General features: G+C 41.6%; 1 protein-coding gene across 1 annotated transcript in view; it reads right to left on the reverse strand.

Moving 5' to 3' along the window:
- The window catches only part of LOC110128796 (atherin-like), a 216898-nt gene that overhangs the window by 69258 nt on the left and 121085 nt on the right, over positions 1–26555 (reverse strand). The window lies entirely within an intron of this gene.

Genomic DNA, 26555 nt, shown 5'->3' on the forward strand with positions numbered 1-26555 from the left:
CCTAAAATGTCAATGTTCACTCTTATCAATTCAGCTCATTTTAATGTTCTATGGGTTACCTCACAATGAGTTAAATGAAATCTTTTGACACGTGCTCATTTTATATAGGTATGAGTGTTGTGATTTTTACCTTCTTGAAGTTTATATCTTAAAAATAATGGAATCTGGGTTCTTCCTGGTGTATGTTCTTTGCTCTGCCCTGCAGGGCCTGGCAGGAGGAACATGCCTGCCCACTGTGCAGAGTGGTCAGTGGAGATGCCTCCTGCTTCCTGTCCCTACTCAGCACCCACATCTGAGGTGGACGTTGGGGTAGCTGCTCTCTTCGGTGCTATAGGTTTTCCATCTCCCCACCACCACTTCGGACTAGGGGAGCCTCAGGGCATTTTGGAGGGCTTCCCAGGTGGCTCAGCAATAAAGAAACCACGTGCCAATGCAGGAGACATTCAGTCTCTGGGTAGGAAAGATCCCCTGGAGGAGGAAATGGCAACCCATTCCAGTACACTTGCCTAGGAGATCCCAGGGACAGGGGAGCCTAGCAGGCTACAGTCCATGGGCTTGTAAACAGTTGGACATGACTTAGTGACTAAACAATAACAACAACAACAATAGGGCTTATTGAGGCCAGTTTCTTCCGCAATAAAAGTCCTGCAGGAGCTTGGGAAGTTTTGTGTGTTGGCTTTGAACCAGCACTATGTACCTGGAGCCTTAACTGAAGTTATATTCCAGAGCAAATGTTTACACCTGTCTTGTGTTTACTGGCTTCATTGCTTGTATCAAGCATTTCTCCCCCATTTTTTGAAGACTACCTTGATGCCCACAATATTATCTGAAATAATAGGCTTGAGCTGGATAACAGTCTTTTAGCCTGATTTTGCTATAGAGCAGGAACATTTTGTTTAGCTAATAAAGATGCTGGGTAAGTTTTGTCTCCGGAGTTTGAATTTGGAAGCATTAGGATTTCATACTTAAAGCACATTTGCTCCCAAATCTGCTTCAAAATGAACCAGTTCTTACCAGCTCATCCCATTTTTATGACACTTTGTTAAATGCAACAAGGACAAACTGCTGGGAACCCCTCCCACTAAGCAATAGGCACCAAGAACTCATGATCTGACTTCCAAATTATCATGGGTGGGAGCCACACTCACCAACTGACTTGAGTGACCTGCTTCCAGTTTTCCAGAAATAATGTTCCTCACCATACACTGCCCAACCATTAAGCCAATGGCATATGGCTTTAGCTTTTTGTTACAGCAACACTGCCTTCAGAATTAATTTCTTTATTAGGGTAAAAAGGCGGCCATATTTTTTTTTTTTTTTTTTTTTTTACTGGAGTGACTTAAGTAAGATAACGTTCTAGCCACTCATGTGGTGTGGTAGCTTTGCTCTCATGGACATTCAAGATCACAAATTCACTTTATATTTTGTTTTTAGCAATATTCTAAGCAGATGTGGGCAAGCTTTTCCCTGGAAAGGGCTAGATAGTAAGTATTTCACACTTTGCAAGCCATAGCATCTTTGTTATATCTATTCAACCCTGCTGCAAAGGCAACCACAGTAAGTGAAAAGAAATAATGAGTATGGCTAAAATAATGAGTTTCAAGAAAATTTTATTTATGGACACTGAAATCTAAATTTCATATAATTTTCATGTGTTGAAATATTATTCTTCTTCTGAGCTGTTCCAACCATTTAAAAATATGAAAATAATTCCATAAAGGGCCAAGGGCTATAGTTTGCTGACCCCTATATGACCAGGTTGTCCTCTTGTGCGTGGTTGAAGCTGGGTCATGGGCATGCCAAGGACCAAGCTCATGTGATGGGAAAAGAGGGACTTCAAAGCAAGCAATTTTTTTGTTGTTGTTGATAATAAATAGAAATGTATACCTCACAGAGACTGAAAGTCTCAGATCAGGGTGCCAGCATGGTTGTGTGCCATCCTCAGCCAGGGGGCAGATTTCTCATTGTGTCCTCCATGGTGGAAGGACTAGGGAACACTCTGGAGTCTTTTATCAGGACACTAATACTCATGAGGCCTCTACCCGATGACCTAAGCACCTTCCAAAGGCCCTATATCCTACCATCACCTTGGAGATTAGCATTTCAGCACAGGAAATGAGGAGAGATGGGGAGGGGAAGCAGACAGACGTTCAGTCTTTTTTTTTTTTTTTCCATTTTTTTTTTTAGTTGGAGGCTAATTACTTTACATCATTACAGTAGTTTTTGTCATACATTGAAATGAATTAGCCATGGATTTACATGTATTCCCCATCCCGGTCCCCCCTCCCACCTCCCTCTCCACCTGATCCCTCTGGGTCTTCCCAGTGCACCAGGCCCAAGCACTTGTCTCATGCACCCAACCTGGGCTGGTGATCTGTTTCACCCTAGATAATATACATGTTTCAATGCTGTTCTCTTGAAACATCCCACCCTCGCCTTCTCCCAGAGTCCACAAGTCTGTTCTATACATCTGAGTCTCTTTTCCTGTTTTGCATATAGGATTATCGTTACCATCTTTCTAAATTCCATATATATGTGTTAGTATACTGTAATGGTCTTTATCTTTCTGACTTACTTCGCTCTGTATAATGGGCTCCAGTTTCATCCATCTCATTAGAACTGATACAAATGAATTCTTTTTAATGGCTGACTAATATTCCATGGTGTATATGTACCACAGCTTCCTCATCCACTCGTCTGCTGATGGGCATCTAGGTTGCTTCCATGTCCTGGCTATTGTAAACAGTGCTGCGATGAACATTGGGGTGCACGTGTCTCTTTCAGATCTGGTTTCCTTGGTGTGTATGCCCAGAAGTGGGATTGCTGGGTCATATGGCAGTTCTATTTCCAGCTTTTTAAGAAATCTCCACACTGTTTTCCATAGTGGCTGTACTAATTTGCATTATCACCAACAGTGTAAGAGGGTTCCCTTTTCTCCACACCCTCTCCAGCATTTATTGCTTGTAGACTTTTGGATAGCAGCCATCCTGACTGGCATGTAATGGTACCTCATTGTGGTTTTGATTTGCATTTCTCTGATAATGAGTGATGTTGAGCATATTTTCATGTGTTTGTTAGCCATCTGTATGTCTTCCTTGGAGAAATGTCTGTTTAGTTCTTTGGCCCATTTTTTTATTGGGTCATTTATTTTTCTGGAGTTGAGCTAGAGGAGTTGCTTGTATATTTTTGAGATTAATCCTTTGTCTGTTGCTTTGTTTGCTATTATTTTCTCCCAATCTGAGGGCTGTCTTTTCACCTTGCTTTTAGTTTCCTTTGTTGTGCAAAAGCTTTTAAGTTTCATTAGGTCCCATTTGTTTATTTTTGCTTTTATTTCTAAAATTCTGGGATGTGGGTCATAGAGGATCCTGCTGTGATTTATGTCAGAGAGTGTTTTGCCTATGTTCTCCTCTAGGAGTTTTATAGTTTCTGGTCTTATATTTAGATCTTTAATACATTTTGAGTTTATTTTTGTGTATGGTGTTAGAAAGTGTTCTAGTTTCATTCTTTTACAGGTGGTTGACCAGTTTTCCCAGCACCACTTGTTAAAGAAGTTGTCTTTTTTCCATTGTATATCCTTGCCTCCTTTGTCGAAGATAAGGTGACCATAGGTTCGTGGATTTATCTCTGGGCTTTCTATTCTGTTCCATTGATCAATATTTCTGTCTTTGTGCCAGTACCATACTGTCTTGATGACTGTGGCTTTGTAGTATAGTCTGAAGTCAGGCAGGTTGATTCCTCCAGTTCCATTCTTTTTTCTCAGGATTACTTTGGCTATTCGAGGTTTTTTGTATTTCCATACAAATTGTGAAATTATTTGTTCTAGTTCTGTGAAAAATACCGTTGGTAGTTTGATAGGGATTGCATTGAATCTATAGATTGCTTTGGGTAGTATAGCCATTTTGACAATATTGATTCTTCCAATCCATGAACACGGTATATTTCTCCATCTGTTTGTGTCCTCTTTGATTTCTTTCATCAGTGTTTTATAGTTTTTTATGTATAAGTTTTTTGTTTCTTTAGGTAGATATACTCCTAAGTATTTTATTCTTTTTGTTGCAATGGTGAATGGTATTGTTTCCTTAATTTCTCTTTCTGTTTTCTCATTGTTACTGTATAGGAATGCAAGAGATTTCTCTGTGTTAATTTTATATCCTGCAACTTTACTGTATTCATTGATTAGCTCTAGTAATTTTCTGGTAGAGTCTTTAGGGTTTTCTATGTAGAGGATCATGTCATCTGCAAACAGAGAGAGTTTCACTTCTTCTTTTCCTATCTGGATTCCTTTTACTTCTTTTTCTGCCCTGATTGCTGTGGCCAACACTTCCAAAACTATGTTGAATAGTAGTGGTGAGAGTGGGCACCCTTGTCTTGTTCCTGATTTCAGGGGAAATGCTTTCAATTTTTCACCATTGAGGGTGATGCTTGCTGTGGGTTTGTCATATATAGCTTTTATTATGTTGAGGTATGTTCCTTCTATTCCTGCTTTCTGGAGAGTTTTAATCATAAATGGATGTTGAATTTTGTCAAAGGCTTTTTCTGCATCTATTGAGATAATCATATGGTTTTTATCTTTCAATTTGTTAATGTGGTGTATTACATTGATTGATTTGTGGATATTAAAGAATCCTTGCATTCCTGGGATAAAGACCACTTGGTATTAAAAGCAGCAAGGGAGAAACAACAAATAACACACAAAGGGATTCCCATAAGGATAACAGCTGATCTATCAATAGAAACCCTTTAGGCCAGAAGGGAATGGCAGGACATACTTAAAGTAATGAAAGAGAATAACTTACAACCTAGATTACTCTACCCAGCAAGGATCTCATTCAGCTATGAAGGAGAACTCAAAAGCTTTACAGACAAGCAAAAGCTGAGAGAATTCAGCACCACCAAACCAGCTCTTCAACAAATACTAAAGGATCTTCTCTAGACAGGAAACACAGAAAGGTTGTATAAACGTGAACCCCAAACAACAAAATAAATGGCAACAGGACCATACCTATCAATAATTACCTTAAATGTAAATGGGGTGAATGCCCCAACCAAAAGACAAAGGCTGGCTGAATGGATACAAAAGCAAGGCCCCTATATATGCTGTCTACAAGAGACCCACCTCAAAGCAAGGGACACATACAGACTAAAAGTGAAGGGCTGGAAAAAAATATTCCACACAAACGGAGACCAAAAGAAAGCAGGAGTCACAATACTCATATCAGATAAAATAGACTTTCAAATAAAGGCTGTGAAAAGAGACAAAGATGGACACTACATAATGATCAAAGGATCCATCCAAGAAGAAGATATAACAATTATAAATATATATGCACCCAACATAGGAGCACCACAATATGTAAGGCAAACGCTAACGAGTATGAAAGAGGAAATTAATAGTAACACAATAATAGTAGGAGACTTTAATACCCCACTCACAACTATAGATAGATCAACTAAACAGAAAGTGAACAAGGAAACACAAACTTTAACGGACACAATGGACCAGCTAGACCTAACTGACATCTATAGGACGTTTCACCTCAAAACAATCAACTTCACCTTTTTCTCAAGTGCACACGGAACCTTCTCCAGAATAGATCACATCCTGGGCCATAAATCTAGTCTTGGTAAATTCAAAAAGATTGAAATCATTCCAGTCATCTTTTCTGACCACAGTGCAGTAAGATTAGACCTCAATTACAGGAAAAAAATTATTAAAAATTCAAACATATGGAGGCTAAACAACACGCTTCTGAATAACCAACAAATCATAGAAGAAATCAAAAAAGAAATCAAAATATGTATAGAAATGAATGAAAATGAAAACACAACAACCCAAAACCTATGGGACACTGTAAAAGCAGTGCTAAGGGGAAGATTCATAGCATTACAGGCCTACCTCAAGAAACAAGAAAAAAGTCAAATAAATAACCTAACTCTACACCTAAAGCAACTAGAGAGGAAGAAATGAAGAACCCCAGGGTTAGTAGAAGGAAAGAAATCTTAAAAATTAGGGCAGAAATAAAGGCAAAAGAAACTAAAGAGATCATAGCAAAAATTAACAAAGCTAAAAGCTGGTTTTTTGAAAAAATAAACAAAATTGACAAACCATTAGCAAGACTCATTAAGAAACAAAGGGAGAAGAACCAAATTAACAAAATTAGAAATGAAAATGGAGAGATCACAACAGACAACACTGAAATACAAAGGATCATAAGAGACTACTACCAGCAGCTCTATGCCAATAAAATGGACAACTTGGAAGAAATGGACAAGTTCTTAGAGAAGTATAACTTTCCAAAACTGAACCAGGAAGAAATAGAAGATCTTAACAAAATGATCACAAGCAAGGAAATTGAAACTGTAATCAGAAATCTTCCAGCAAACAAAAGCCCAGGACCAGATGGCTTCACAGCTGAATTCTACCAAAAATTCAGAGAAGAGCTAATATCTATCTTACTCAAACTCTTCCAAAAAGTTGCAGAAGAAGGTAAACTTCCAAACTCATTCTATGAGGCCACCATCACCCTAATTCCAAAACCAGACAAAGACGCCACAAAAAAAGAAAACTACAGGCCAATATCACTGATGAACATAGATGCAAAAATCCTTAACAAAATTCTAGCAAACAGAATCCAACAACATATTAAAAAAATCATACATCAAGACGTTCAGTCTTTAGCACACAATGAGCTTGCCAGAGTAGTTAAAATTTTAGAAGGAGACAATGCCCAACATTGATAAGGTGGAGCACCTGGAATTCTCATGCACTTCTAATGGAAAGGTAAAGTAGCAAACAACCACTTAGGAAAATCATTTGATTGTTTCTATCAACACAAAATATGTATATACCCCGCCTGCACGCTAAGTCACTTCAGTCATGTCTGACTCTTTGCGACCCTAGGGACTGTACCTCGCCAGGCTCCTCTGTCCACAGGATTCTTCCAGCAAGAATACTGGTGTGGGTTGCCATGTGCTCCTCCAGGGGATCTTCCCAACCCAGGGATCTAGCCCACATTTCTTACGTATCCTGCATTGGCAGGCAGGTTCTTTACCACTAGCACCACCTGGGAAGTCCCAGAAATTTCATCTCTAGGAAAATATCAAAAATATATATGTATTTTCACCAAAGATGTGTACAATAATGTTCATGAATGCAACACTCTTAGTTGCCAAATAGTAGAAACTTTCTACATGTCCATGAACAATACAAGGGATACACGGTCACATAAAAGATGCTACAATCACACACTGGAATGCAGCAGCAGGACTGAATAAAGTACTACTACTAACAATGTAAGTAAATCTCTCAAACATGATGTTGAGGAAAAGAAAACAAAATGAGGCAAACTGCTTGGTTCCATTTTATATAAAGTTCAAAAATAGGTATAAACCACCTGTGGTATTAGAAGTCAGGACAGAAATCAGTTTTAGAGAAGCGGGAGGAAGCGGTCACTGAGGAAGGAGTGGGGAGTGCTTCTGGGGTCCTGGGAAGAGCCCACTTCTTGACCTAAGTGGTGATGACACAGATCTGTTCCCCGTGAGCCATCAGCCAAAGTAGGCCTTATCTGCACCCGTTTCCTTACAGACTCTTCTTACTTAATGAGCACAGATCTGCCTCCTAGACTATACTTCCTCCTTCCTCGTGTGGGAAGATTTTCCAGCCCAGCTGGTACACCTGCTTTGCTTCACCAAACACAGTCAGTAACTTGAGGGCATATCTGAGCCACATCTCTAACTGATCCATCCCTTCCATCCCTGAATGAAAGCCCCTGCCCGAAAACAGGCTCCACACTCCCTGGACAGCACCTCTCTAGTTGAATATGTGCACCCTCCATCCCATCAGATCAGAACAGCTGTGCGCCTTTGGAAGCAATCAACCCAAGTTTGTTTTGAATTAACACATGCAGCTGGGACAGCAGATGCCCTTGGCATGGGACCACTGCCCCAGCTCACTCCACTGAAGCCACAAGGGACAAGAAGCTGAGCTACTAGATTTCACAGGGTCAAGACAAGAACATGGATGCAAAGCCAGTGCCCTGGTTCTAAGGCCACAGACAAAAGAGCAAAACTAATATGGAAGAGCATGAGAGCAAGCTGTTATGTCTAGTGCCCGGGTCAAATCTGGCTATGCCAACAGAGAACATCACTTTCCATTGGTTAGAACTGGGTCATGTGGCCACCCCTGGTCACAAAGGAAGCTGGAAAACAAAGATAAAGCTGGGTGTCCATGTGCTCCAGGAGACCAGAAGAATATCTGATAATCAGCTGTCCCCACTCACTCCCAAGATGACTTCTTAAGAGAATTGTTAGGGTCACCAGCCTGATGCACTTCCTGTAAAGTTGCCTGAGACCCAGCACCTGAATTCTATGGCTCCCTGGTGCTAGTTTTGGCTTAATAATATCTCTTCCATTCTCTCCAGAATACCAGAACTATGTGAGGTGAAATTCTCTCCACCTCTATGTGTCCATCTTCTAACAACCACACCCATCCAGAGAGAAGCTAAAGAAATATTCTTGGCTCTAGTCTAAGAATATACTATACACACAATGCAATGTTAAAGCTATGAAGGTTGACAGATTTTCATGTCCTAGATGAGCCCTCACATATAACAGTTAAAACTGTATAATAGCTACTACGAGCTAGTGACCCATGGGATCATGTGTTTCCGCACAGTAATCTCTGTTGTGGCACCCCAAATACAGCTGGACATTTTTCCTACCCAACAACCACTAGGAGTCCTGCTCCCCCAACCTTAAGTATGAAAGTAGTAATTGCTCAATCGTGTCTGACTCTTCGCAACCCCATGGACTTTAGCCCACCAGGCTCCTCTGTCCATGGAATTATCCAGGCAAGAGTACTGGAGTGGGTAGCCATTCCCTTCTCAAGGGGATCTCCCTGACTCAGGGATCGAACTCAGGTCTCCTCATTGCAGGTGGATTCTTTACTGTCTGAGTCACCAGGCAGGCCCACAACTTTTGGACTTACAAATGTCCTGGGAAAAGTTTCCACACACAATATGGAAAGGTGTCACACTGGCCTGTCAATAGCTGAGATAATGGTGCAGGTGAAGCAAAAGCCCTCCAGATCTTCAGCAGGAATGTCCCCCAATTGCTGGCTCTGGTAATGGGGAGTCAGGTATGAGAGGCTGCCAGAACCCACAAAGTCAGCCTCTACCAGACAAGAGCCAGTCTAAGCAGCTGCACTGACATCAGTCTAACTTTGAGAAATTGGATAGAATGTAGACAGTTGGGATCTGATTTTCTGGGAAGGTCACAAACGAGGTGGAATCTCCCAAGTGGTAAGAGAACTACTGGTCAACACTGAATTGGGGTAGGGAGGGAACCCTGAAAGTGTAACTAGTTCATGGAAAGGGCCAAATCTGATGAAATTATATTTAGGAAGCAGATTTTTTCCCCCATTTTTTGGCCATGCCACCCGGCATGCAGGATTCCAGTTTCCAGACTGGGGATTGAACCCATGCTCCTCACAGTGGAAGTGCAGTTCCAACCACAGGACTGCCAGGGAAATCCTGGAAGCAGGTTAATTTTCTCTTCACTGCCAACAAACAGACTCTGTGGGCTCCCCTTTCCCTGTCCATTGACAATACCTAGGGCAGATCTCAAAGTTTTTGGGTCATTTTTAGCTTTAAGGACAGCCTCATTCTCATCTGTAGGAAGTTCAGCCTCGTATGACTTAAAACCCTGGTCTTGCCCAATCAGTACACTATGGCAGGCCAGTCCACAGCTGCTGAACACCAGGATGGACGATTCCCTGTTGGGCTCACCACCTCTGACCATCCTGCTCTGGGCCCCCATCCAGCACTGCAGGCATCCTCTAGTGACATATGTGCCCACCCTCCTCCTGAGCCTTGGCTTTCTTACTCCACTTGGAAAGGGTTCCGAGAGTCTTCCAATCATACTACGCACTCCCCCAACCCTCTCACCCCACTCCTCCTGGCAGATTCTGATTTACTTGGTAAGAGGAAGAGCCCAGGAATCTGAATTTTTAATAAGCCCTTAAAGTGATTGTGACGCAAATGGTCCATGGAACAGGATCTCAGAAACAGTGATCCAGGGAACAGCTGGCATAACAACCAGGACACACATCCCTGTTTTCCTTGGTTCCTATTCTAACATAAAGCCTTTCGGTTATGCACACACACTCATCACACAAATAACCTGTGTGATGACTTCCTTGAGCAACTCACTTCTTTTCTGCCTCCCAAGCCTCTGGAATGACTGGGTCATCATAATTACTTTTGATCTTTAAACTCTGTTCCATGCTCCCTGGCCTTTCCAGGCTCTGGCTTTGCTGCAGCCTGTATACGTACCACTGCGGATGCCTGCTCCTGTAGCTTCCTTAGGCAAAAATTGCCCATCCTCCTACATCCCACTTACCTTGCACTTGAGAAATGAGGTTGGCATCTTCATTTCTCCCAAAACCACGTCCACACCATCACTCGTACACTTTCTTCAGCAGCTCCTGCTCCCTGGAGACTCAGGCAATTTGATCCCACTCTATATCCTGTCTCTGGGCACACTCTGCATCTGCCTTTGCTGACACTATTATGGGCCAGCCTCCTTCACTGCCAAGGCACCCAGCTCAGAATATTTTCCCCATACCAAGTTCCGGGGTACCTCCCATCTACAGAAGCCTCTGTGCTGTGCTGTGCTGTGCTGTGCTTAGTCGCTCAGTCATGTCCAACTCTTTGTGACCCCATGGACTGTAGCCCGCCAGGCTCCTCTGTCCATGGGATTTCCCAGGAAAGAATACTGGAGTGGGTTTCCATGCCCTCCTCCAGGGGATCTTCCCAACCCAGGGATCGAACCCAGGTCTCCCACACTGCAGTGGATTCTTAACCATCTGACCCAGCAGTGAAGCCCAAGAATACTGGAGTGGGTAGCCTATCCCTTCTACAGGGGGATTTTCCCCACCCAGGAATTGAACTAGGGTCTCCTATATTGCAGGCAGACTCTTTACCAGTTGAGGTACTAGGGAAGCCCACAGAGGCCCCTACCTTCACATTGTCCATCAGCTGTTTCACTGTGACCCTTCACCTGCGCCCTTTTAGATACAAGCTCAACTCCTCTCTCCCTAATGTTTGCCACAGATCTCTCATGGTCTCCACATGCAAAACCCTGATCCTGAATAGATACAGCTACCCCCTTCTCATCTGTGTTTGTACCCCAAGTGATAAATATTGATAAAGAAGAATCTAATTCATAGTGTAGACTGGTCCCAACCTGCAGTTACCACCCTCAAATGGGCCTGTGTCACTGTTCAGGGGTGCTATACCACTGCTCTATTTGCCATATTAAACATTCAAATCCTGTTGTTTCACATCAAATGCCCACTCCTCCACACCCCCCTTCTTCAGCATTGGACCTCCTAATTCTCTAGAAAAATAAATAGATAAGCCCTCCTATACCTGCAACAAGCTTTTCCTATTTCCACACATATGTCTGTATACTGGGTGGCAGGTGGTACAGCCAAGGTTAGAAGACCAGAAACGTAAAACAATCCTGGGGTGGGATGGTGTGGGTGGGAGAGAGGTTAAAAAGTGTAGGGGTATGTTTATACTTATAGTTGATTAACACTGCGGTACAGCAGAAACCAACATAACATTGTAAATAAAGCACTTACCCTCCAATTAAAAATAAGTTTAAATAAAATAAAGGGAAAGAAAAATCAATACATTAAAAAATAAAACAATCTTGTTTATATATAGACTGCTATATCAAAACCTCATGGCAACCACAAACCTAATAGCTACAATAGATGTGAGCATGCATGCCAAGTCACTTCAGTCATGTCCAACTGTTTGTGACTCTATGGACTGTAGCCTGCCAGGCTCCTCTGTCTATGAGATTATCCAGGCAAGAATACTGAAATGGGTTGCCAGGTCCTCCTTCACGGGATCTTCCAGACCCAGGGATTGAACCCACATCTGTTATGTCTCCTGCATTGGCAGGCAGGTACTTTACCATTAGTGCCACATGGAAAGCCCCCTACAATAGATACACACACACAAGAGAAAGGAATCCAACTGAAGTTAACACTGAAGTTAACTGTCAAATCACAGGAGAAAAGAACAAAATAGGAAGAGAAGAAAAAAGACGTACAAAAACAAAACCAAACAATTGACAAAATGCAATATATCTATAATTACTCTAAGTGTATTAAATGCTCCAGCCAAAAGACACAGACCGGATAAATGGTACAAAAACAAGACCCACAGGAACTCCACTGGTGGTCCAGTGGTTTAAAACTCCATGCTTCCAAAGCAAGGAGTGCCTGTTTGATTCCTGGCCAGGGAACAAAGATCCCACATGCTGTGTGGAAAAAAAAAAAAAATTCATGACAACCTAAAAACAAGAACCATATATGTGTTATCTACAAGAGACCCATTTCCAATCAAGAGACACATACAGTCTGAAAGTGAGAGGAAGGAAAATGGTATTCCATACAAACAGAAGTCAAAAGAAAGTTGGAGTAGCAGTATTCATATCAGACAAAATAGACTTTAAAAATACTGGTACAAGAGAAAATGAAGGACAGTACATTATGATCAATGGATCAATCCAAGAAAAAGATATAACAATTATAAATATAGATGCACCCCACTTAGGAGCACCTCAATATATAAAGCAAATGCTAAAGCTATAAAAGGAGAAATCAACAGTGACACAATAATAGCAGGGAACTTTAACACCTCACTTATATCAATGCACGGATCATCCAGAAAGAAATCAGTAATAACTAACATCATACTGAACACTGAAAATTTAAAATAATTTCCTCTAAGATCAGGGAAAAAACAAAGATGCCCACTCTTGCCACAATTATTCAACACAGTTTTAGAAGTCCTAGCAATGATAATTAGAGAAGAAAAAGAAATAAAATGAATCCAAATTGGAAAAGAAAAAGTAAAACTGCCATTGTCTGCATATGTCTGGATTTGAATGTTTATTATCGAGAGCCAAGGAGTCCTGCGGCGCCCCTAAGGAGTAGCACAGAACCATTTGCGGTTGGTAAGTACAGGTTGGGACCAATTTACACTATGAAGCAGATTCTTCTTTATCAACATTTAGCACTTGTATGATACTATATGGGGCTTCCCGGATGGCACTAGTGGTAAAGAACCCACCTGCCATTGCAGAAGACTTAAGAGACACATCTTCAATGCATGGGTCAGGAAGATCCCCTGGAGGAGGGCACAGCGACCCACTCCAGTATTCTTGTCTGGAGAATCCCAGGGACAGAGGAGCCTGGTGGGCTGCAGTCCACAGGGTCACAGAGAGTCGGACACAACTGAAGTGGTTTAGCATGCATGCACACACACATGATACTATACACAGAAAATCCTAAAGATGTTACCAGACAACTTCTAGAGCCCATCCATGAATTGTGCAGGGTTGATATATACAAAATTAATATCCAAAAATCTGTTGCATCACTATACACTGATAGCAAAACACTGGAAACAGCAATTAAGGAAACAATCTCATTTACCACTATCAGCAAAAAGAATAAGATATAGAGGAATAAACCTACTAAAGAAGCAAAAGAGCTCTATTCCAAAAACTATAAGACACTGATGAAGGGAACTGAAGACATGACAAACAGAAAGATATACCAGATTCTTGAACTGGAAGCATTAATGTTAAAATGTCCACACCACCCAAGATAATCTACAGATTCAAGGCAATTGCTATCAAAATACCAATGGCATAGTCACAGAACTAGAATTAAAAAATTTAAATTTATGTGCAAACACAAAGACTCTGAATAGACAAGAGAATCACAGGGAAGAACTGAGCTGGAGGACTCAGCCTCCCTGACATTATACTGGAAAGCTATAGTCAACAAAAGAAAGTACGGAACTGGCAGAAAAAAAGACACAGATCCATGAACAGGACAGAAATCCCAGAAGCAGGCACAGAAACCTGCAGTCACCTGGTCTATGGCAAAGGAGGCAAGAGTATACAACAGAGAACAGACAGTCTCTTCCGTAAGTGATGTGGCAAAAACTGAACCGCTATGTGTAAAAGAATGACAGTAGTGTCCTCTAACACTGTACGAAAGAGTAAATGCAAAGGCATATGAGAATATGCTCAACAACACGTATTATTAGATAAAGGCGAGTCAAAACTACCATGAGTTATCACCTCACAGTCAGAATAGCCACCATAAAAAAAAGGCTACAAATAATAAATGCTTGAGAGTGTGTAGAGAAAAGGGAACCCTTCTACACTGATATTAGGGATGTAAATTGGTGCAGTCACTATGATGAACAGTACGGGGATTTCTTAAGAAACTAAAAACAGACCCACCAGATGATCTACAAAATCCACTCCTGGATATATATCTAGTGAAAACCTAATTTTAAAAGATATGTGTACCCTAATATTCACAGCAGCAAAATTTACAATGACCAAAACACTGAAGCAACATAAATGTACACTGACAGAGGAATGGATGAAGATCATATGTGTGTGTGTGTGCATGTATATACACACATTCAATGGAATACTACTCAGCAATAAAGAAGAATGAAAAAATTCCATTTGCAGTAACATGGGTGGACAGAGGATTATCATACTAAGTGAAATTAGTGAGACAGCAAAAGACAAATATCATATAATACCACTTATATGTGCAGTCTTAAAAAATTATACAGATAAATTTATTTATAAAACAGAAGTAGATTCACAGACATAGTAAAGAAACTTAAGGTTACTAAAGCAGATAGCATGGGGATAAATTAGGAGTTTGGATTAATATACACACTATTATATATAAAGTTTTAACTGTATAGCACAGGGATCTATACTCAATATTTTTGAATAACATATAATGAAAGCTGTGGTACAAATACACCATGGAATATTACTCAGCCATTAAAAAGAATACATTTGAATCAGTTCTAATGAGGTGGATGAAACTGGAGCCTATTATACAGAGTGAAGTAAGTCAGAAAGAAAAACACCAATACAGTATACTAACGCATATATATGGAATTTAGAAAGATGGTAATGATGACCCTATATGAGAGACAGCAAAAGAGACACAGATGTATAGAACAGTCTTTTGGACTCTGTGGGAGAAGGTGAGGGTGGGATGATTTTAGAAAATAGCATTGAAAGATATATATTATCATATGTGAAACAGATCACCAGTCCAGGTTCAATGCGTGAGACAGGGTGCTCAGGGCTGGTGCACTGGGATGACCCAGAGGGATCAGATGGGGAGGGAGGCGGGAGGGGAGTTCAGGATGGGGGACACATGTACACCCATGGCTGATTCATGTCAGTGTATGGCAAAACCACTACAATATTGTAAAGCAATTAGCCTCCAATTAAAATAAATAAATTTTAAAAAGTAAAATAATATTTAAAAAATAACATAATGAAAAACAATCTGAAAAAGAATATATATGTTTAACTGAATCACTTTGTTATATACCTGAAACTACACAACACTGTAAATTAACTATTTTCAATTTTAAAAATAAAAGATATTTTGGAGGCTTATCCGCTACTACCTAGGAGTGTGACCTTCTTTGAACAGGGTCTCTATGGAGGTAACCAAGTTAACACGAGGCGATGAAGGTGAGCCCTGGTCTAATGAGACTGGTGTCCTTATAAGAAGCTTGACAACAGGGGCGTGCACACAACAGGGAGACACCATGTGAAGACGAAGGCCAACATCACAGTGATGCAGCCACAAGACAAGGAACATTGAAAATTACCACACACCACCAGCATCTAGGAGAGAGGCCTGGAACAGATTCTAGGCCACATGTCTCAGAGAGAACCACCCCTACCGACGCTTTCATCCTGTACTTCCAGCCTCCAGACCTGTCGTTTTTCTCCATCACCACTATAAACAGCTCCCAGCACAGAGGAAGCACTCAACAAATATTTAGAGAATGACTGGGTCCAGAACTCTTGGCCCTTTAATTCATTCTGTCCCCGGGAGTCCTAAGTCAAGCCTTTAAAAGGCAGTCTGAGCTGCAAACCTTGATCACTCATTCCACACCTTCAGGAGAATTCCTCCTGTGGTTGCTCATGACAATTTTAAAGTCTGGTCTCTTTGACTTCCTAGCAACCAATCATCTCTTCAGTTTTCAGCTTCTGATCCTCAGGTGAGCTGTCCCTAGATTAGCCCTTACGTACCCTTTCCCACAACACTGGCCATTCTCTGCCTTGATTTTCCAAGCATAGCCTCAGGTCCTCTGCATTCCAGTAACCGCTCTGATGGGCAGAAGGGGACAGGAAGCCTGACCCTGTGAGTGGGACTGACCAGCAGCAGAAGAGATCTTTCCTGGGCGAGAATTAGGCGGCAGGACTGACATGGATCCTTGGTTTGTTTTCCTAGTCTTCAACCACCGAAGAAGGGGCTTGGTACTTGGAATCCAGAATGAATTATACACGGTTCATCACAGCCAAGAGTGCGGCCAGAAAATCTCATTTAATCAGAGTCATATGTGAGTCCAAGCTGTGTCCCTCTCCCCCAGGATGGAAGTGGAGGGGGGATCCCACAAAGCAGCTCCAGGCTGGGGGAACCTGGCTCTGTGCGGACTTGACACAGAAGTCAGGCTGAAATAGGCATGAGGGCAGTAAATCAGCAACAGAGAGAGACCAGGCCACGGTGGGCATGTCCTGGTTAGGGCCCAAGGGGCTCTTCTGGGCAAGGAGGTGGGGTTCGACACAGCCTGCAGACATGTGCAGAGTGGGGAGGGCGGGTACACGGGACAGAAAGGGGTGCAGGGAGCCTGGCGAGCCGGGAGGGGCCCTGTGGAGGAAGGTTTTCTGTTACTGTGGCCCCTGGCTTGCTGCCTGATCAGTCGGCCTTCTTAGTTGCACCTGTTGATTCCTTAGCTCCTCCACCAGTGAGGTCAGCCCAGAAAAATTCATCTTCTATGTTTCTTTCAGACTAGCATTCTATCACTAGACATTGTTACACTGTAAAGTTGTATTGCCTTTAATGCAACATACTGACCATCTCTGTTTATGAAAGTCTTCACTGAAAGTGTTTCTTCTTCTCTTCCATGTTGTTTAAGATGAGAAATTGGACAAGGCCCAGAAATCTGTCATCTCCTTGGCAAATGGATTACCAAACCCCAACATGTTCCCTTTCAAGACTGCAGTTATCACCATAGAAAATGGCAAAGTTATCCAATTTGATGAAGAGTTGATGAAGAAAGCACTGCAGTATTCTCAGAGTGCTGGGTCCTGATCAGTAGATAATTTAACTTACTTCATTCATTTTCATGAGCAATGTTCTGCAGTCAGCTGACAATGTTACTTGTGTCTTTTTAATTGAATAGTCAGTAGGTAGGAAGGTTTCAGGAAGAGCTGTTAAAGAGAAATTAAAAGCAACAAGGATACTGACAGCTTAACACCCTTACTAATTGCTTCTAAACCATACATAACTAGGAGAAGGAGAAAAGGCTTTTGAAGGAGGTATCATTTGAGCTGAGACTGGGGGCGGGGGGCAAGGAAACGGGATAAAAAGAGAGAAGATAAGCTAACTGAAGAAGCAGGATAGGAGAAAGGAGGGAAAAGATGATCCAGGAAGCAGCCATTTTATTTCCTGGGGGAATTTTTCACTAATTATATTCCCATTCTAAACAGGCAGCTATGCAAATATGTTCCCTGAAGTTCAAATGTGTTTAGTTTCAAAAAGGCAAATGGAAGAAACATTCAAAGGCTTTACTTAGCTGGTCTACTTCCAGCGATGAAGGGTAACCTACAGAGTGTCAGTTATACCTTATTAAAGCCCTTCCTCTGTGATTAAAGAACAATGCATGTTGGGTGAATAAGTTTTGCATTGTATACAATGTACACCTAGATTCTTCTTTTCATGATACAAAAAACTTAACCTGGGCTTCTAAAAATCTCCCTAAGGAAAATGAAACAAAAAGAGAAGGAAAATCAATTATACAGGGAGTGCTTAACATAAAAGAAAAAGTACAGGCTTTGGAATAAGAAAGCTGTGGATTCAAATCTTAGCTTTTTTACACCAACCAATTAACTTCATGTGGATTTCTTAATCTCTAAGTCTGTTACCTTGTCTTTTAAGTAAAGATATTAATATTGTCAAAAAGCATTTGAAGATTTTTAACTCAAATGTGTAAAGTGCCTGGTATGAAGCCATCATTTAGTTGCTGTCTACTACTATTATGATTTTCACTACTGTCAATTCTTAAATGCATTTTATGCTTTAGACTCCCAGAGCTGTTATCCTGGCTAAAACAGTTACAAGTAAAATTGCATAATCCGCCCACCATCCATTATGCACCCAGCCAAGGACAGATGGACATATGTGTCACATGTGGCAGCCTAGAAGGCCTCTGTAAGGTAAGTCTGGAGGGGAAGGGCACCCATGGCAAGAATGTAACATGTGCACCCATATTGCCATCTCTCTCTTAACCACAAAGCAGCATGTCTTATGGGATAGCAAGTCTTCACCAAAATCATAAGTGGAACTTGAAGATATTCACCAACATGATTCCTCTTAAACAGAGAGCCCAGAGTGCCGAGTCCTTAGGACAAGCTTCCCTGCAGCTTAGTGAGCTCGGATCAGTTTTATGTGGCTCAGAGATGCAGGCTAATTTGAGTTAGGCTGTGGTTCTGTCTGTATGACTTTTAAATTCTTCAAGGGTGTGTCCTGACCCTCCTGAGATGAGGCCTCATCCCTTTGCGTGTCTGCTGCTGTCATCATCTGTACCAGCGGCCTCCTGCGCCCCATCTCCCTCTTGGCCACGCTTCTCCAGATCTGAGGATGCGTCTGTGGCTGTAGCTGACTTCTCCCCTGGGCTGGCGTCTTCTCTGTCTCCCTCTCAGCCGTGCTTCTCCAGATCTAAGGACGCGTCTGTGGCTGTGGCTGACTTCTCCCCTGGGCTGGCGTCCTCTCTGTCTCTGTCTCTGTCTCTGTCTCTCTCTTTCTCTCTCTCTCTGCCTCTCTCTTGGTTTCCAGGAAGTCCACAGAGCCACAGAACCACTGGGTGTTCCCCTGATAAAGAGACTACATATACAGTTAGTTTCATTTATCATTTATTTTTCTTTCTCTTGAATAATTAGTCGGGGATAAGGAGTTTCCATATTCACTCTTTGCATCAAGATTAAAGTATGACTCTTGTTTCTATCAAATCAGAGTAGTTTCCTTGCTCTTCTTTCTTATGTAAATGTGAAACCTACAATCTGGTTACTTTTAATAAATTTCAATTAAATTATTATTACATAATAACATATTAAAGTAATAACACTTTATCATTTCCCTCCCTCTTTCTCTACTTAATTAGGAAAAAGACAAGGATTAAGTGCTGTTTGAGTTTTTCTTTTTTTGAAGAGAAATATTTGTGACGCTCCAGACCAGTAGGAAAAAAGTTCTTTTCAGTCAAATATCTTTCCCAGAAAGGTACACCATGAGCCTTTTTTTCCCCCAGAAACAAGCTCTGGAAAGTTTCTTCTTTGTCCATCTCAACATTAGTCCTATCAAAGAGGAAGACAGCATATATGGCCAAAAACGTTAGTAACTCACTGGCTTATAGCCATACTATTGCCAAATCCTCCTGGGAATCTGGTTTAATATTTCTTGCACTTTGCCCTCCAGGATAAATATAATTTTAGGTGCACAAATCTCAAATAATAAACAGCACTCACTCCTCATTTAGGATTTTGGACTTTGTCATGTCCCCTTACCAACATAGGAAATGTTGGTCATGAGCTTTTCATCTGATCCATGGCCTATACATGGATTTGCTTGGTCCTAGGAGGGCCTGTTAAATGTAAATCAACTAACTTGTCAGAGGAAACTGTGTTTGTCATAAAATGCCTAAAGCTCATAAGAAATAGTAAATGGAATATCCTAGGCCAAATCAGGAAAGAAAAGTCAGATCTTCTGTCTCAATGGATACTGGCCATGATGTTTGTCAAGAGCTCTGAGAGGCTTGACCTGGGGATGATGAAACATCCCAGGGTAGGAAAGGATGGTTCTGTGCCTTGGGTAAGATTAGTTGGAAAGGACCCCTCTGATTCAGGCAGGAACATCTCTGTCTGGCTCTACTGATGTCCTGAGGCATCATACTGTCCTCAAGATCCGCTCTGATTTGCAGGCCTGGTCTCCCTTGACCTCCGAGTCTCCCAAGCCTTGCTGAAACCATCCTTTCTGGAACACTCCCCCGTCCTTGCCCTGCCCGCCCTGCAGTGTCCATGGTTCACAGGAGCCCCACAAGACTGGGCCTCGGGCCTCTTCCCCTTCCTGCACATACCGCCCCTGGGCATCACACCAGGGGATCAGGCCCACGCCTCCATCGCCAGGCGCCCTCCACACCCACGTGTCCACCGCCCCCACTGGCCTCATCCCAGGCTGCTTCAATAGCACCTCACACCAAAACACTCACCTGCTTCTCCCTCAGAAACAGACAACATTTGGGGTGTTTTCCAGTGAATGACACCCCTCCCATCACCTCCTTACTGTACAGCCAGAAATCCAGAGGTCCCTCCTTACCCCCTCCTTCTCCACTTCCCCTCAGCCCACAGTCACGTCCCTTGCTTCTGGTTTCCTAAATGCCCCTCAGTTCTCTTCAGCTCTACCACCCCATCCAGACCACCCTTGCCTTTCCCTGGGACTGCAGCAAAAACCTCCCAAATGAGCCTAAAATCTTCCCAGACTCCACCTGGATTCTCATTTTTCTTTCATACTTTGATTTTGCAGCCAGAATGAACTTCTCTTACACTTGTCTGATCTCATGACTCCTGGGTCCCGCCCTCTACTTAAAACTCTCCCTGGCTCACTTGTCCAAAGGCCTCCATGGGATGCTGTCCCTCCACTTTCTTCTGACCTCCCTCCACTCTCCTCTTCACACTCCACCTCAAGCCACAGGATTCTTTCAGTTTCTCAAATGTCTACCTATCGTCACCTTTCCCCAACTCTTCACTTCCTCATGGAAGCCTTCCCTGAATACCCCAAGTCTGCTGAGTGATGAGCACTTAGAACACTGGCATCACACAGTAGTGCTTATCGCTGATTCTACATGTATATTTATCTGAGTAGTGTCTAGCTCAGAGCACTAGCACCTTCATGAGGGTAAAACCATCCATATAATCTTCACTTTCTCCCCACATGTTACATAGGCCTGGCTTATATCAAAGATTTAAAATTTTTTCAAAGAATAAAAACACTTTAGGAGCCAAACTGGTTATTTTTTTTCAACCTAGAACAGAGGTTGGCAAACTATGGCTTGAGAACAAAACCAGCCCTTGTCTGATTCTATAAGTAGAGCTTTACTGGAACTCAGCTTGCATGTTGTCTATGGCTGCGCTCTCACCACAGAGGCAACAATGAGTAGGGGCAACACAGACCCCAGGGCCACAGAACACGTCCCATCTGGCATTTATGGAAAACTTGCCAACTCCTACTCTGGGACCCTGAAAGTGAAAGTGAAAGTCGCTCAGTCGTGTCCAACTCTTTGCAACCCCATGGACTATACAGTCCATGGAATTCTCCAGGCCAGAATACTGGAGTGGGTAGCCTTTCCCTTCTCCAGAAGATCTTCCCAACACAGGGATCAAACCCAGGTCTCCCACATTGCAGGCAGATTCTTTACCAGCTGAGTCACAGGGGAAGCCCAAGAATACTGTAGTGGGTAGCCTATCCCTTCTCCAGGGGATCTTCCTGACTCAGGAATCAAATAGGGATCTTCTGCATTGCAGTGGATTCTTTATCAACTGAGCTATCAGGGACACCCACTCTAGAACCTTTGTGAGCTCCAAAGGAAAAAAAAAAATCGGAGGGGGTGTTCTAAGACTTGAAACTATACTTTCCAAGCTAACCTGTGTTTCTTTTGTTAGGTATTTGAAATGATCGTTAATCCTGGAGATAATATCCTTGTAAATGAACCTATTTATTCAGGAACACTTCATGCTGTGAGTACATATTCTTACAAAAGGCAAGTCTCTTTCTTATAATAAAGAAGGAGAAACCACTGCACCTTTAGAATTATCTGCCCACTAAAAAATAAAATAGCATCTTTCTTTTGTAAAGAATAGAAGTTTTAGTATAAGGAATATATGCTAAACATACCCTCTGATTTATACATTTTTTTGACAAAATCTAAATGTAGATGTGCTAAAATTCAGTCGGGCAAAATCATGTCCCATTTTCTTAGTATTTCACTTGAAAAGCATCTTAATTTACAAAGACATTTTTCATTATCGTCTATATTACCACATGTCTAAGACAAATCATGTCGATGTAATATAACTAAACCTGTCAGTATGAGCAGGACTTTCACATCCAGTATTTATTATAAGACTCTAGACCCAGAATGAGGAAGTGGTCACCTGCTCTGCCAGGCCCTGGTCAGAACTCAGCACTGTCTGGGGCACAATATTCCTGGGTTGATGTGAACACAGCCTGGAGCACAGTCAGAGAGAAGCAACCGGAGTAACAAAGAATTAGAAATGAGACCATACGTTGAATGCTCTTAGGAACTCTGCTCTTTTCCGCAGAAAGAGAAGATCCATGGGAACATGAGGATTGTCCTCAACTACATTAAAGTTAGCCATGTCACAGAGGAGTTAGATTTGTCTGTGTGTGCCCTTTGGTTGACAGAACTGGAACCAAAGTGTGGAAACGACAGGGAAGCAATTTCAACTCAATATAACAACTTTCTAACCATCAGTCTTACCCACTCTCTAAGGAAAAAAGCAGGCCCATCACTGCAGGAGCTCCAAGAAAGCAACCAGATACAAAAAGACAGAAATTGTATGATTCCTCTTATACAAAATATCTAAAACAGGCAAATTCACAGAGACTGAAAGTGGATTAGAATTTACCAAGGACTGGGGAGGGGGAAATGGGGACTTCTTCCTTACTGGGCACAGGGTTTCTCTTTGGAGCAATGAAAAGATCCTGGAATTGATAGCGATGAGAGCTGCACACACTGTAAACATAATTATTACCACTGAATCACATGCTTTAAGGGGCACATTTTTTAGTAATATATATTTTACCATAACTTTAAAGTGAAAGTGTTAGTTGCTTAGTCATGTCCGACTCTTTGTGACCCTATAGACAGTAGCTCCCCAGGCTCCTCTGTTTATGGGGTTCTCCAGGCAAGAATACTGGAATTGGTTGCCACTGCCTCCTCCAGGGGATCCTCCTGACCCAGAGACTGAACCGGTGTCTCCTACACTGCAGACAGATTCTTTACTGGCCAAGCCACCATATGACTGTGCTTAGTCACGCAGTCATGTCTGACTCTTTGCGACCCCATGGACTGTATGTAGCTTACCAGGCTCCTCTGTCAATGGAGGTTCTCCAGGTAAGAATACTGGACTGATCTTCCTAACCCAGGGATCGAACCAGGGTCTCCTGCATTGCAGCAGATTCTTTACCATCTGAGTCACCAGGGAAGCCCTTGAGGGAAGCCCTTTAAAAACTTACATAAAATAACTGACTTTTCTTTGTGATTGGAGACTAATTATTAAATACTTTCCTAAACTCTTAAAGCATTAGATTAGACAATGCCTATACATGTAAAACTTGCATCTATGTAAACAGCTGGATGTATACACATTGTCACATGCCAAAACACAGATCTGTACCTGCCTCTGAGGAACTAGGCTGAAGTTCCACGTGCATTTATCTCATTGCCCAACATCAGCTTCTTTTATTCATGCAGATGTGCTTCGAAAGTCTAAGAGCTTTTAAACTTGCTGCAAATATGGTCTAGACTTTTCTCAGTGCATAAGTATATGTTTGACCTCTACTAACTATGTCTGCTTATCCCTTGAAAACTATTTTTCTGAGAAGCTAATCTCAATTATTATTATTTTTAATTTTATTGAAATATAGTTTATTAACAATGTAATTTTAGTTTTAAGTGTACAGGAAAGTGATTCAGATATATATATATACATATCTGTTCTTTTCAGATTCTTTTCCATTATAGGTTATTATAAGACATTGAATATAGTTACCTATGCTATACAGTAGGAACTTGCTGCTGATTTTATATATTGTAGTATGTATATGTTAAACCCAAATTCCTACTGCATCCCTCCCCACATTTCCCCTTTAATAATCATAAGTTGTTACAATATGTCTGTAAGTCTATTTGTTGTGTAAAATAGTTCAAAATAGTTCGTTTGTATCATTTTTAGATTACATATATAAGTGATATCATATAATATTTGTCTTTATTTGATTTACTTCACCTAGTATGATAATCTCTAGACCCCTCCATGTTACTACAAATGGCATCATTTCATTCTTTTCTATAGCTGAGTAATATAGAAGTAGGCCTTCTTCAATGAACAATGTGAAGAAATAGAGAAAAACAACAGAAGGGGAAAGATTAGAGATATCATCAAGAAAATTGGAGATATCAAAGGAATATCTAATCCAAAGAAGGGCACAATAAAGGACAGACTAAAGATGTAGTAGAAGCAGAAGATATCAAGAAGAGATGGAAAGAATAAACAGAAGAACTGTGCATAGAAGATCTTAATGACCCAGATAACTATGATAGTATGGTCACTCACCCAGAGCCAGACATTCTGGAATTTGAAGTCAAGTGGGCCTTAGGAAAGCAGTGCTACCAATAAAGCTAGTGGAGGTGATGGAATTCCAGCAGAGTTACTTAAAATTCTAAAAGATGATGCTATTAAAGTTATGCACTCAATATGTCAGCAAATCTGGAAATCCTAGCCATGGCCACAGGACTGTAAAAGTTCAATCTCCATCCCAATTCCCAAGAAGGGCAGTATTAAACAAGGTTCAAGTCAGACAACTGCACTCATGTCCCATGCTAGTAAGTTTATGCTCAAAATCCTTCAAGCTATGCTTCATCATTATGTGAACCAAGAACTTCAAGATTTTTAAACTGGGTTTAGAAAAGGCAGAGGAACCAGAGATCAAACTGCCAATATAGCCTGGATCATAGAGAAAGCAAAGGAATTCCAGAAAAACATCTACCTCTGTTTCATTGACTACACTAAAGCCTTTAACTGCGTGGATCACAACCAACTGTGGAAAACTCTTAAAGAAATGGGAATACCAGACCATCTTACCTGTCTCCTGAGAAATCTGTATGCTGGCCAAGAAGCAACAGAACCTTGTATGTAGCAATTGAGTGGTTCAGGATTGAGAAAGGAGTCCAACAAGGCTGTTTGTTGTCATCTTGTTGATTTAACTTCTATGCAGAGCCCGTCATGAGAAATGCTGGCCAGGATGAGTTACCAGCTGGAATCAAGATTGCCAGGAGAAGTATCGACAATCCCAGACACATGGATGACACCACTCCAGTGGCAAAAGGCAAAGAGAAACTAAAGAACCTCTTGATGAGGGTGAAGGACAAGAGTGAAAAAGCTGGTTTAAAACTAAATATTAAATAAACTAAGATCCTAGCATGCAGCCCTATCACTTCATGGCAAATAGAAGAGGAAAAGGTAAGCAGTGACAGATTTCCTCTTCTTGGGCTCTAAAAAATCACTGCAGATGGTGACCTGCAGCCATGAAATTAAAGATGATTGCTTCTTGACAGGAAAGCAATGAAAAACCTAGACAGTATGTTTAAAAGCAAAGACATCACTTTGCTGACAAAAGTCTGCATAGTCAAGTCTATGGTCTTTCCAGTAGTCATGTACAGTTGAGAGTGCTGAGTGCCGAAGAAGTGATGCTTTTGAACTGTGGTTCGAAAGGCCCTTGGCCAGCAAGGAGATCAAGCCAGTCAATCTTGAAGTAAATCAACCCTGAATACTCATTGGAAGGACTGATACTTAGAAGCTGAAGCTCCAATACTTTGGCCACCTGATGTGAAGAGTCAACTCACTGGTAAAGACCCTGATGCTGGGAAAGACTGAAGGCAGAAGCACAAGAAGGTGACAGAGGATGAGATGGTTGGATGGTGTCACTGATGCTCTGAACATGATCTTGGGCAACCTCCAGAAGATGCTGAGGGACAGGGAAGCCTGGTGTGCTGCAGTCCATGGGGTCACAAAGAGTCGGACACAACCTGGCAATTAAACACACAATATTCCACTGTACATATGTACCATACTTTCTTTATGCATTCATCTCTCAGTGGACATTAGGTTGCTTCCACATCCTGACTACTGTAATAGTGCTGAACTATTTATATATTTTTTGATATATATATCAAAATGTAGATATATATCCATAAAAGTGTGGATATATATTTTTGAATTATACTTTTCTCTGTACATATGTCCAGGAGTGGGATCACTGGATCATATATGTAACTCTTATTTTTAGTCTGTTAGAGAACCTCCATACAGTTCTCCATAGGATCTATATGATTTACATTTCCATCAACAGTGTAGGAAGGTTCCATTCTCTCTACACCCTCTCCTGCATTTGTTGTTTACAGACTTTTTGATCATAGTGTTTCTGGCTGGTGTGAGATATGCCTCACTGTAGCTTTCATTAGCTTTTCTCTATAATTAGCAGTGTTGAGCATCTTGTCACATGCATGTTGGCCACCTGTATGTCTTCTCTGGAGAAATATCTATTCAGGACT

This window comes from Odocoileus virginianus, chromosome 18, assembly GCF_023699985.2.
Source record: "Odocoileus virginianus isolate 20LAN1187 ecotype Illinois chromosome 18, Ovbor_1.2, whole genome shotgun sequence".
NCBI classification, from domain to species: domain Eukaryota; kingdom Metazoa; phylum Chordata; class Mammalia; order Artiodactyla; family Cervidae; genus Odocoileus; species Odocoileus virginianus.